Genomic DNA, 12,714 nt, shown 5'->3' with positions numbered 1-12,714 from the left:
ACAGACCAGCCTAGTGGGAAAATGGGACGGCTTGGCACACGCCCGTTGGTTTGTGGTACACGAGCCGGAGGAGCTGTTCCAGACCCTGCATCCAGGGTGAGAAATCAGGGTTGGTAGTGACCATGTGAAAGCCCTTGCAGATGAAATGGGCACAAGACCTGTGAAAGGAAAAGGGACCAAACAGGAACAAAGACAGATTTAGCAGCTGTACGGTTCGTTGATACTGTTGGACAAAGACTCTCCTGTATCCACTGCTAATTGCCCACTAGATACGTGGTCAAGGGCTACAGGCAAACTTGTCTGATGTTCATGTGATGCTGCTTTAATCTGGAGGTTTGTTATTCAAAACCGATCACTTTAAAGACCCGAAATGGAAAAGGAAACTGCAGCCTGCCCAATCAAGTCCAGTCTGCCCCTTGTTTTCCTGAAGAAAGTTTTATTGAAATACAAACTCGCTTGTTTAGTGACACATGGCCTGTGTTGGGGCTACACTAGCAGAACTGAGTTGTCCCACACACACTCTATGGCTTGTAAGGCCTAAAATATTTACTTTCTGCCCCTTTACCGAAAATGTTTTCCGACCTCTGACATGGAAGGAGGTAAGCGGAAAGTCTGTGTGTCTATGAACCGGTCCCTGAAGATGTAGGAAACATCGCTGATGCTCTTTTATGCCCTTTGCCGTCTTGGTTGTTTGTTGTAACAACCTCGTAGCTGGTGTTTCAGTTCTAGAACCAGTTTCAGACGTACGCAGGCAGGGAGCTGGGGGCTCCAGAACCTCATCTTCTGGGGACTGAGGAACATCTTTGGAGAACTCAGTGATGCAAGATGGCAACTGGGACACTGTGTCTCAGTACGAAGGCGTTGGCTGCCACAGAGGGTTTTTCTTTCTTTCTTTTTTTTTTTTTTAATGACTTTATAGGGGTGTATCCACAGCATATGGAGGGCTCCAGGCTAAGGGTCAAATCAGAGCTGTAGCCTCTGGCCTACACCACAGCAACGCAGGATCCGAACCCCATCTGCAACCTACACCACAGCTCACAGCAACGGTGGATCCTTAACCCACTGATCGAGGCCAGGGATCAAACTTGCAACCTCATGGATACTAGTCAGGTTTGTTAACCATTGAACCATGACGGGAACTCCCAGAGTGTGTTATTCTGAGCATAGCTCAGTTGCAGTTATGTAAGTCCATGTCCCAATCCCAACCCCACAGGACTCATCTTCCATCCTAAGAAAAAATTTTTCTTCTGAGTTATTTTGCTACCATCTCTTTAAGAGATCAGTGAAAAGCTGTGTTGCTCTAGGATCTCTTTGAAGGGGGATAAAGTCACACAAATGAAAGGGAGAGGGCATCTCTCCCCACAGTGCCACCTCCTATCATGAGATTTGGGCTGTGTGTGGACTCTGTTTGGTTTTTGGTGCCCAGGGATGTAGCAGCTAAGACGGTGGAAGGCAGTAGCCATAGAAATGGCTATTTAGTGAAGCTTGATTGAACAGAAAAGTTGGCTGGAAGTATCAGCCCTTGGGGCTTGATAGAGGCCACAGTAGGAGAAATACAGAGGAAACCCCAGTGCATGCTTCTAGCCCCCTGGGGCCTGGGGGACCTGGCAGAGCTGGATACATTACTCAGGTATCCAGCCGCGGCAGATTTGCTATGAGTTACTGAAGACACACCCTGGTTGAAATAGAGAACTGCCATACGATCCAGCAATCCCATGCTTGGGCACAGATCCAGAGAAAACCGTAATTCGAAAAGTTATGTGCATCCCAATGTTCCCTGAAGCATAATTTACAACAGCCAAGACATGGAAGCCACCTAAACCTCCATCAGCAGAGGAGTGGAGTAAGAAGATGTGGTGTATATGCACAATGGAAGATTCCTCAGCCATAAAAAAGATCAAAATAATGCCATTTGTGGAAACATGGATAGACCTAGAAATTATCGTACTAAGTGACGTCAGTCAGACAGAGAAAGCCAAATATCATGTGAGATCACCAATATGTGGAATTTAGTTTTAAAAATGGCGCAGGAGAACTTCCAAAACAGAAACTGACTCAAAGTTTTCAAAACCAAACGTATGGTTACCAAAGGGGAAACGCGGCTGGAAGGGATACATTGGGGGGTTGGGACTGACATATACACGCTACCATAGATATAAAAGAGATAAGTAACAAGGACCTACAGAACAGCACGGGGTAATCCACGCAGTGCTGTGCAATAACCTAGATGGGGAAAGAATCCGAAAAGGAGCGGATATATGTGTGTATATAATGGACTCACTTTGCTGCACACCTGAAACCAACACGACATTGTAATTCAACTACACGCTGATAAGATTTTCTAAAACCATCAGACCCTGATCACCCTGGAGTGGCGAAAAGGAATTTTTTTTTTTCCTAGCAGAACTACCTTCCCATTGGTTTTAAGAGTGGCCAAGGGAATCGGAGAATTGGTCTTGGGTCAGCAGGGATGTGAGGAAGAGAGGATGTGTGCCCCTGGCTGGTTCTGTCTCCTAACCTTACTCCATATATTTCTTCCCCAATCAAAAGTGATAGCTCTCCATGTATCGGGACAAAACTTTCCTTAAAAAAGACACATGCGTCTATTCGCAATACCCAAGACATAGAAACAACCCAAATGTCCATCGACAGATGATTAGATCAGGAAGATGTGGTATAGATACACAATGGAATACTACTCAGCCATAAAAAAGAATGAAATCATGCCATTTGCAGCAACATGGATGGAACTAGAGACTCTCATACTGAGTGAAGTAAGTCAGAAAGAGAAAGACAAATACCATGTGATATCACTTATATCTGGAGTCTAATATAAGGCACAAATGAAACTTTCCACAGAAAAGAAAATCATGGACTTGCAAAACAGACTTGTGGTTGCCAAGGGGGAGGGGGAGGGAGGGGAATGGATTGGAAGTTTGGGGTTAATAGATACAAACTATTGCTTTTGGAACGGATTAGCAATGAGATCCTGCTGTGTGGCATGGGAACTATGTCTAGTCACTTATGATGGAGCATGAAAATGTGAGAAAAAAGAATGTATACATGTATGTGTAACTGGGTCACCATGCTGCACAGCTGAAAAAAAATTGTATGGGGGAAATAACTATTAAAAAATAATAGTAACAAGAAAAAAGAAGTGATAGCCCTCATTTTTCCTGTAGGTTTACAGAGAGCCAGTGGAGGAGCTGCTCCACTCTACGCGGGGGACTTCGACACCCTGAAACTGCTGTCGGAAAGAGAGATCGCCGTAAGAAAAATACAGGTCTTTTCCCAAGTCAAAGAAAGGCTTCTTTTCCTCCTAACTTTGATCATACCGCTTAATCATTCACAGTCTAAGCTCAATGTCCTGCTATTTATATAGAGAGAAATTCTTCCAGGAAATGGGCCACATGCCTTTGCATTTCACATAGTATTTCTTTTATAACAGGTATAATGTGTTTTTCGAGGGAATGGCTTATATCTAAGAGTAATACTTCATCTATGGACTATATAAAATGGCCTCAAATTCATCACAGAAGCAAAAGGAAAGCTATGGATGTTGGGTAGCCCGTTCCACCACACACACACACACACACACACACACACACACACCTATGATCAATTGTATTAGGGAAATGCTGGATTATAATACTTAAATTGTTTATTGACTTCAAAACGTCTCAAGTTCTTAAATATGCTAATGTGTGAAATGTAATTATAAGAGGAGAACATAATTTGGAGTATTTTACCCAAATGTTTTTGATCAATGGGACCCTTTTGTGTTGCATAATGTTACTCAAACACATTCAGTCTTTGTATGTTATACAATCCCGATTTATTAAAGGATGTGCATTTGCCTAAGACGGGTGACATCTGGGAGTGTGCACTGGATTGGACAGAACTCCAAGGGAGGACGGTGATGAAAATTCAGGGCAAAACTAGCTTCGGTTAAACTAAAATGCACCAGCTGTGCAGCTGAGACCCATTATAAAGCATCTTCATTCAGGGCTGAGTAGGTATTTGTCTTTGCTCTTTCTTGGTCATTTTCTCTCTCTCTTTCTGCCTTTCAGTTCTGCTTTTCCGTTACCACCTCCTCTCGACAAGGCTCTTTCTATGAGGTGGCAAACCTGTGATTTCAGAAGGGAAAGGGCCTCTTTTCTGGGAATCCCAGCACAACCTAGAGAGGGTGCTCATTGGCCAGTTTGGGTGATGGATCCATTTGTAATCCAAACACTGTGGACAGGGGAATGCAGGATAACGGGGGGCTCAGGTCAAGGTCCCATGTTCACCCCATGACGGAGGTGAAAGAGGAGTTATTTCCACTCAACTACACAGAATAGGGTCTAAGAGAGACACAAGGCAGAAGAAGAGATGCCAGGCAGGCAAAAAAAATCAACAGATGTCTACTGCTTTTTTCATGCACACCTCAAATCTGGCGGGGTGCCTCCTTCTGCAGGCTTCCCACTTGTTTTAAGCCTATGCCACTGTTGCCATATCTGGTGCCTCAATGAGTCATGAAATAGATCAGCTATCTTCACTTGGAAGGAAACATTTCTCAGACAGCACCCTTCTCTCTTTTCCTTGCACAAATGGCTAACTCTGTAAGCCAAACAGTGACAAGATTCTCTGTCTCTCTCTCTTGGTTTTTTGTTTTTGTTTTTGTTTTTTTTTCACTTTTTAGGTCCGCGCTTGAGGCATATGGAATTTCCCGGGCTAGGGGTTAAATCAGAGCTGCAGCTGCTGGCCTACGCCACAGCCACAGCAACACTGGATCTGAGCCACGTCCACGACCTACACCACAGTTCATGGCAATGCCGGATCCTTACCCCCTGCTGAGCAAGGCCAGGGACTGAACATGCGTCCTCATGGATACTGCCCAGGTTCCTTTCCGCTGAGCCGCAGCACGAACTCCAAGGATGTTTTTCCTCAGCAGGTCACCATGAGGAGCTCTTTTCTGATCATTTGGATTCAGCTGGTCTGGGATGGTGCTTATTCATCTATATTTTCCCCAGAGTTCCACAGTTAATCCAAATGCACACTCACATTTGAAGACCACTGTTTGAAAAGAGTAAGATGTTTAAGGTAAGATCAGGGAACTAGATTTCAAGGTTTAACACAAGACAGGTGGCTAAAAGTATGTGGGCGGACAGCTACCATAACTCAAGAACGGCCATGAATGTGAGCAGCCTGGAAGCTGCATGGCCCCAGCATTCGAAAGCAGATGCTGCAGAAAGAACTCGAGCCAGGCTGGCTAAGGACATGTGATGTGGACTTCGGAAGCCCTTTCAGGTAACGGGCAAGACTGAGCAATACTTGGAAACCAAAAAGGATGAAGGCTTACAATTCAGCAAGCTGAGAGCTTTTGGGAAAGGGATGGGGCAGAGAACAGGAGGAGAGGGTTTGAGCAAAGGCACCTGAACTTGCAAGGTCAAGAGGCAGAGCTTTAAGCAGCAACAGCTTCTACAGGAAGACGAAGGATAAAATACACATTTTCCAAGACCATAAGCCAGTTGTCTCAGCCCTCCTGACACGTGGATAACAATGCTTCAGTGGTGTCATCTTGGACTATGGAAGGTAAGACACACATGCCCTTTCACAAGCATCCTTGGCAGGCTCAGTGATCTCCACATGTATTAAACATTCCAGCAGCAAGTGCTTGCTTTCCTGAGGGATAATGACACGGAGAGGGAGGACCAGCTGTCCTCCCTCTCCGGAGGAAAGGGCCTTAAGTAGTGACCCAGGGATTGCAGGACCATGTAAGGAAATTCTTTCTGATGGAAGAGCTCTGAGAAGCAGATACAGCGTGGATTATAGCAGGAGGCTTGGAAGGTCCACTGCCTGCTGGCCCATTGCACTCAGAGCTCTTCCCTCTTCCCTGAGATAGTCTCGGATATCCCGGATGTCTCCACACCCTCCATCCAAGGAAGCAGATGCATAAATGTTTCTAATGCATGGATTGCCAGGCATCACAGACTTGAAGGAATAAGACAGACAGAGCATGTTAGGTTGAAATAATTCTCTCAAAGGTCCTCTGGGAACTTCTGACCATCCAAATTAGAGCATGACATCAGTCTACTCTTGATAAAACCAGATATTCTTGTTGGTGGATTATTTCTACCTGCTCTTAGGACTTCCTCCAAGTGTTAATCATGGATGGAAATTGAAGGGAAAAACTCAAGTCATTTCTGCTGCATGTTAGCTTTGGCCTCCTAAAACTCAGAGGGACTAGAACCTCCTTTGTAAATTGCAGTAAGATGATTGCCATCTATTTGGACTCTTCCAGTAGCTGTCTAGTGCAGGAAAGACAGTGCAAGATTGACAGCTAGGCAGACATCACTCTCCCACACATTGATACTCTGTTTATAACCAGTAAAATGGAGATAAAACTGTTTACATCATGGGGTCCTGGTAATAACCAAATGGGCTGCTGGATCCTTAGCACAGTGCACTGCCTCAGGAGCAAGGCTTCATCCAGGATCCTTTTTTTTTTTTTTTTTTTTTTTGTATTTTGTCTTCTTAGGGCCACACCCATGGCAGCGTATGGAAGTTCTCAGATGGGAGTGCAATCGGAGCTACAGCTGCCAGCCTACACCACAGACATGGTAATTTGGGATACAAGCCACGTCTGTGACCTACACCACAGCTCACAGCAACACGGGATCCTTAACCCACTGAGCAAGGCCAGGGATCAAACCCACATCCTCATGGATGCTAGTTGGGTTCGTTAGCTGCTGAGCCATGAGCCATGAGGGAAACTCTCTCTTAATGCAGGATCCTGAAGGACCCTGAGCAAGGTATGAAGAAAGAACAACAAAATGAGAGGAGAATAAAGAAACAGCAAGAAGCATGAATGCAGAAGCTGAGTCAACGGAGCCCAGGCTACCAGAGGCCCTGGCTCTCTAAGGCTGCTACTCACAATGGCCATCACCACCACCTACAGCACCTGCCATTCCCTACCATTTATTGAGGACTTGCTGTGTGCCAAGGACTGAAGAAGCAGGCCAGCACCTCTGATCATCTAACTTGTAAGTGGCAGATCCTGGATCTGAACCAAAGTATGCCTAAATGCAAAGCCACGCTTTCACACCCTGAGAGATGGTGAATACAGACAGTCTCCAGTGAGACACGGCTATATATTTGCCAAAAATTTTTTATACTGTTTCGCTTTCCTTTGTACTCCCTATGCAGCCTCTCAATAAACAAGGTTCCCTAAGTTTGTCCCCATTCCTTGAAACCTGACAGGGTCTAAACACACAGCTTGGGATCCTCTATGCCTCTGCTCCAGACCTTATCCATCTGGCAGAGCAATCTCACAGCCACTAACTGGCTTCTAGACATCTCCGCCCTGGTATGACCATTCAATGCTATAAGTTTCCCTCTAAGTACTGCTTTAACTGCATCCCATAAATTTGTATATGTTATATATATTGTTCCATTCAAACTATTTTCCTAAAGCCCCTTGAGTCTTCTTTGACCTATTGATTATTTAGATAAGTGTTGTTTAACTTTCAAGAGTTTAGAGATGTTACTATTATCTTTTTGCTATTTTTTTCCTAGTTTAATTCCACTAGAGTCAGAAAATTTACTCATATGGTTTTATATTTTTTTAATTATTAAGTTTGTTTTATGACCCAGAATATGCTCTATTTTGGTAAATGTCCATGTGCACTTGACTGTGATATTCTACTATTGCTGAAGAAAACATTTTGTTAATAGCAATTAGATCCATTTGGTTGCAGTGTTATTGAGGTGTTATTTTGTTCTGTGTCCTCACTGATTTTATTTTGAACTGTTTTTGATTATTGAGAGAGAAATTTTTATGTCTCAAACTATAACTTCTCCATTCATTTCTATCACTATTCCCCCCCTTTTTTTTTTGGTCTTTTTAGGGTCTCACCCATAGCATAGGGAAGTTCCCAGCCTAAGGGTCAAATCAGAGCTGTATCTACTGGCCTACATCACAACCACAGCAGTGCCAAATCCGAGCTGAGTCTGAGACCTATACCACAGCTCACAGCAGTGCCGGTTCCTTAACCCCCTCAGCAAAGCCAGGGATCAAACCCAAATCCTCATGGATCAAACCCAAATCCTCATTGGTTAGCACTGAGCCACAATGGGAACTCCTGTCCCCATGTATTTCGAAGGTTTTTGTTAGGTATATGAGTTAAGGATCTTGAGATGAGGAGATTACCCTGGAATATGCAGATGGGCCCAATCATGAGCTTCCTTATAAGAGAAAGAGGAAGGTAGGAGAGTCTGACAAGATTGATGAAGGAAGTAGGGGTTGAAGTGATGTAGCCAAGAGCTAAGGAAGTGGGCAGCCTACAGAAAACAGAAAAAGCACGGAATGGATTCTCTCCTAAAGCTGCCAAAAGGAATATGAGCCCTGATTTTAGCCCCATTAAACCCATTTATGACTTCTGATTTCTGGAACTATATGATAATTAATTTGTATTGTTTTAAGCCACTAGGTTTGCCATAATTTGTTATAGTATCAATTCAAAAGTAATATACTAAGGTTCTGGAGTCGGAGCCACATGAGGGAATCATGGTGGCTTATGAAGTTGACCGTATGTCCCACAATTAATTTGCCAGGTTCAGAGCTTCATTAGAAATGTCTATGGAAGAAAAAAGAAAGAGATGATAGAGATAGAAATACAGAGAAGGAAGGGGTTAGAGAGGAGGAGGAAGGGAGAGGCAGGGTTAGGAAATGAAGAAAGGGAAGGAAGATCATTTTTTGAAAGTCCTAAGGTCACCTGGAACTTCAGACTCACTTTTGATTTTATCAGTTTATCTAATTGGAATGTAATTTTCTTTTCCACATTTCCCTCTATGGTGTTTGGCTTCTCCTTCAAAAGTCAGATGTGGGAGTTCCCTTGTGGCACAGTGGGTTAAGGATCCAGCATTGTCACTGCAGTGGCCCAAGTCACTGTTGTGGTGCGGGTTCAATCCCTGGCCCAGGAACTTCTGCATGCTGTAGGTGCAGCAAAAAACAAAAAACAAACAAGTCAGAGATGGAATGTTTTGATTCAAATAGCATTATAAAACTCACTGTGAATATTTCATATTTTCTGCAAGAATCAAAGATAAAGACTGCCTATAAACTGTCTTCAGCTTGCCTCTAAGTGACTTCTAATTATTTTTTAAAATATAAGTTGAATATTTTTGCTTTTCCATCTGTACTAATGTCATAAAGAAAGATTTCCAGAGAAGAGCAGCAAAACCAACATAGGCACATAACATCTCCAGCTCTCAGATTTTTATTTAAATAATGAATGGAAGTAAAAAATCGAGATCACCTTCCACCAGCACTGGGAATGCCATCCACATACTCGAAACGTCAGGGGATACAGTTAGCAGGAGGTAACGAAAGTCAGCTCTGTTCCTGAGAAACAGCAGCTGCCTGAAGCAATCAGACGCTAATAAAACTCTGCTAAGGTCACCTAACTCAGCAATAGGAGAACTGGAGTTGAGAAAAGACCCCAGGGCATTTGGAACCTTCTGCCACCTGGAAGCCACCGATGCACTGCCGGCCACAGTGCTTGGGGTAACTGGGGCATCAAGAGAGAGCAGGGAGGGCACTGTCTCCTGCCATTGCTTATTCTTGGTGTCTGGGTTATGCTAAAGGGAAAGCCGATTTCCAGCAGAACTTGAGTCCACCTTGTGTTTTTTCAAATACAATGAAGGAAGACCCTGACCAAACTGCTCCGGGACTGTAGTGATGGCCACCCCGTTTTGCTAGGGGTAGGGGATGTCTGAAAACTCATGTAAAGCTTTAGTTCTCTTTTTTCTTTCTTTCTTTTTCTTTTTGGGGCCACAACTGTGGCATATGGAGGTTCCCAGGCTAGGGATTGAATAATCGAAGCTACAGCTGCCAGCCTATGCCATAGCCACGCCAGGTCCGAGTTGCATCTGCAACCTACACCACAGCTCACAGCAACGCCAGATCCTTAACTCACTGAGTGAGGCCAAGGATCGAACCCACCGCCTCATGGTTCCTAGTCGGATTTGTTTCTGCTGCTCCACGACGGGACTCCAGTCATCTTTTTTTTAATTCTGGATTCAAAAATTTCATAAAGGTGCTTATCCTGTTGCTGGGATAATTGTAGCTCATGTTTAACCATAAACCAGTGCGTGAAGATGAACCAGAAGAGAATACTCATCAACTCTCTTCCAAGATATTGCCTGTCAGTGAAAAACATAAAAGTTCTCTAGGAAAACAGAGTAACTTGCTACCAGGAACAAAAGGAAAAGCTAGAGAAAATTTCTCATGTTCAATTTTAAATGACGAAGAGGACATTTTATCTTCAGAACAAATTTGAGCCATCATGCATAGAGCTCAAGGGAGTCTGCAAAAAGAATGAAAATATATATGGGCTGGTTGAGGAATTATAAACAAAACAAGCAGAATGTGATAGATTAGTTTTCGGAAAAATCACATTGGAAAAATAGTAGACATATAAGAGACAGCCAAAAGTTACATGGAAAAGAGGAAAAGAGGAAACTAACGAAGTTAACTGCCTCTACTACCATTGGCTGATACATCTGAACAGGGTCTTAACTGTTAACTGAGCAGCCTCTGTCTCATCGAATGATTTAATAACTCCTGCAATCAGAGGAATGAAAGGGACAGATGTACTCCAACTGCAGACAATACTGGACAACTTCTCTCGCAGCAGAACCCTGGCAGGGGTGAAGGTCTGAATATTATGGATTAATGTCCTTGCCCTTCCCTTGATCAGGGCGAGAAAAAGTTTTAACGATCAATCACACACCCAATTTGATGACAATGAATTTTTTGAGAAAAGCAAATTGGATCGTGAGTCTCTAGTTCCTTCATGGCAGAACTATAGCCATCGATGGGCTACAAATGCAAGAGTTTGGCAAAAATCAATGACAGCATTCTGTGAGAATCAATTGGCTATTTAGGATTTCCTTAAAAAGTATTGTAAATTGTTTAAAATTGTGAGCGACAATCCTTTATATCAGTAAAATTTATAAACCTCTGTGTGTGTATACACACATTTTTCTAGAGCTGGTTATTAAACATTCCCAGCACATTCTTTTTTTGTGGGTAATCATTATCCCTTCAAAGTCAATTAGAATTAATTGAAAAACTATGTAAATAGGAGTTCCCATCATGACTCAGCGGTTAACAGAACTGACAAGCATCCAAGAGGGTGTGGGTCCGATCCCTAGCTACACTCAGTGGGTTAGGGACTCGGTGTGTTGCTGTGAACTGTGGTGTAGGCTGCAGACATGGCTTGGATCTGGCATTGCTGTGGCTACAGTGGAGGCTGGCAGCTGCGGCTCTGATTCGACCCCTAACCTTGGAACCTCCATGTGCTGTGGATGTGGCCCTAAAAAGACAAAAAAAGAAAGAAAGAAAAAGAAAAGACTATGTAAATAAGTATGAAAATACTTATGGAAATATTTGATGACATTTATAGCAGTATCTCATTTGTTAATTGAATATTTATTAAGTAAAGAAAATTAAAATTAAATACATGTGTATATATACACACACATATATATCTGAGAGAGATGATTTCAACTTAAATATTTAGAACAATTTTCCATTTGGAGGGGCATAAAGTTAAGGTCATTTCCTTTACTATGTGTGCACTCATTAAAATTCCCTTTTGCTTTGCTTAGATAAATCACATCCATTAATGCCAAGAGTTCAAGGATCTGAGACCCAATGGATATGACTTGTCCAAGGTCACATAAGCAGGAAAAGGACAGATCTGAGACTTGACCCCAGACAGTCTGGAGACACAGTCTGTATTCTTTAATGAGGGCACTGCCCCAAATCTCCTGTGTAGGATGCTAGAGAGCAGGTGACTGTTCGTGAGTATTCATTGTACAAGAGACATTAGCCAGTATGTCAGAGAGGGGAACGGGAGGAAGAGGTCTTGAGAATATCTATTACAAGAGTCACTGTAGCTGTACTTTATAGCAGCGATAACTAGTTAAAAGGTATTATGAAAATCTCAATTTGAAACCATAATATGATCCCATTTCCTACACACTAGGATGGCTAAAATCAAAAAGTCAGCTAATAACAAGTGTTGACAGAGCTGGAGGAGTTGGAACCCTCATCTATTGCTGGTGGGAATGCAACGTGGTGCCGCTGTCATGGAAGATGGTCCAGCAGTTGTTCAAATGGCTAAATATAGAGTTGCCGCGTGGTCCAATCCTTCCACTTCTAGGTGTCCACCCAAGAGAGATGAAGACATATGTCCTTAAAAAAACTGGCATAAAAATGTTCATAGAAGCATTATACATAGCAGCCAAAAAGTGAAAATAACCCATATGTCCAACAATTGTTTAAAAAAATTCAAAGGAAAAATGTTTAAAGTGTACGTTATTTAATGTAACACAAAATACACTTGTCCTATGTGAAGAAAATGCTATAACTTTGATAAGGGGTGTAAAAGAAAATTTGAAAAAAAAAGGAGCTCTGCACATTTGTGTAAACAGAATTTTGTGCTGAGTATATAACATGTTGGAGAGTTCAATATTACAAAAAGATGAACTCTTCCCAAGGTATTTTAAAATTTGATGGAGTTCACATCGTGGCTCAGTGGTTAATGAATCCGACTAGGAACCATGAGCTTGCAGGTTCGATCCCTGCCCTTGCTCAGTGGGTTAAGGATCCGGCGTTGCCGTGAGCTGTGGTGTAGGTTGCAGACGCGGCTCAGATCCCGCGAT

General features: G+C 43.0%; 1 long non-coding RNA gene across 1 annotated transcript in view; it reads left to right on the top strand.

Annotated features, from left to right (window-relative positions):
- LOC106506869 overlaps positions 1 to 7,932 on the top strand; it is a 68,920-nt gene extending 60,988 nt beyond the window's left edge. The window contains exons 3-4 of the long non-coding RNA XR_001302487.2: positions 3,183 to 5,574; positions 6,772 to 7,932. This is a non-coding gene — a long non-coding RNA (uncharacterized LOC106506869). The remainder of the gene's footprint in view (positions 1 to 3,182; positions 5,575 to 6,771) is intronic.

Source organism: Sus scrofa, chromosome 18 (assembly GCF_000003025.6).
Source record: "Sus scrofa isolate TJ Tabasco breed Duroc chromosome 18, Sscrofa11.1, whole genome shotgun sequence".
In the NCBI taxonomy this organism is placed as follows: domain Eukaryota; kingdom Metazoa; phylum Chordata; class Mammalia; order Artiodactyla; family Suidae; genus Sus; species Sus scrofa.
The sequence above is the reverse complement of the archived record's forward strand: the minus strand, read 5'-3'. Positions and strand labels throughout refer to the sequence as shown.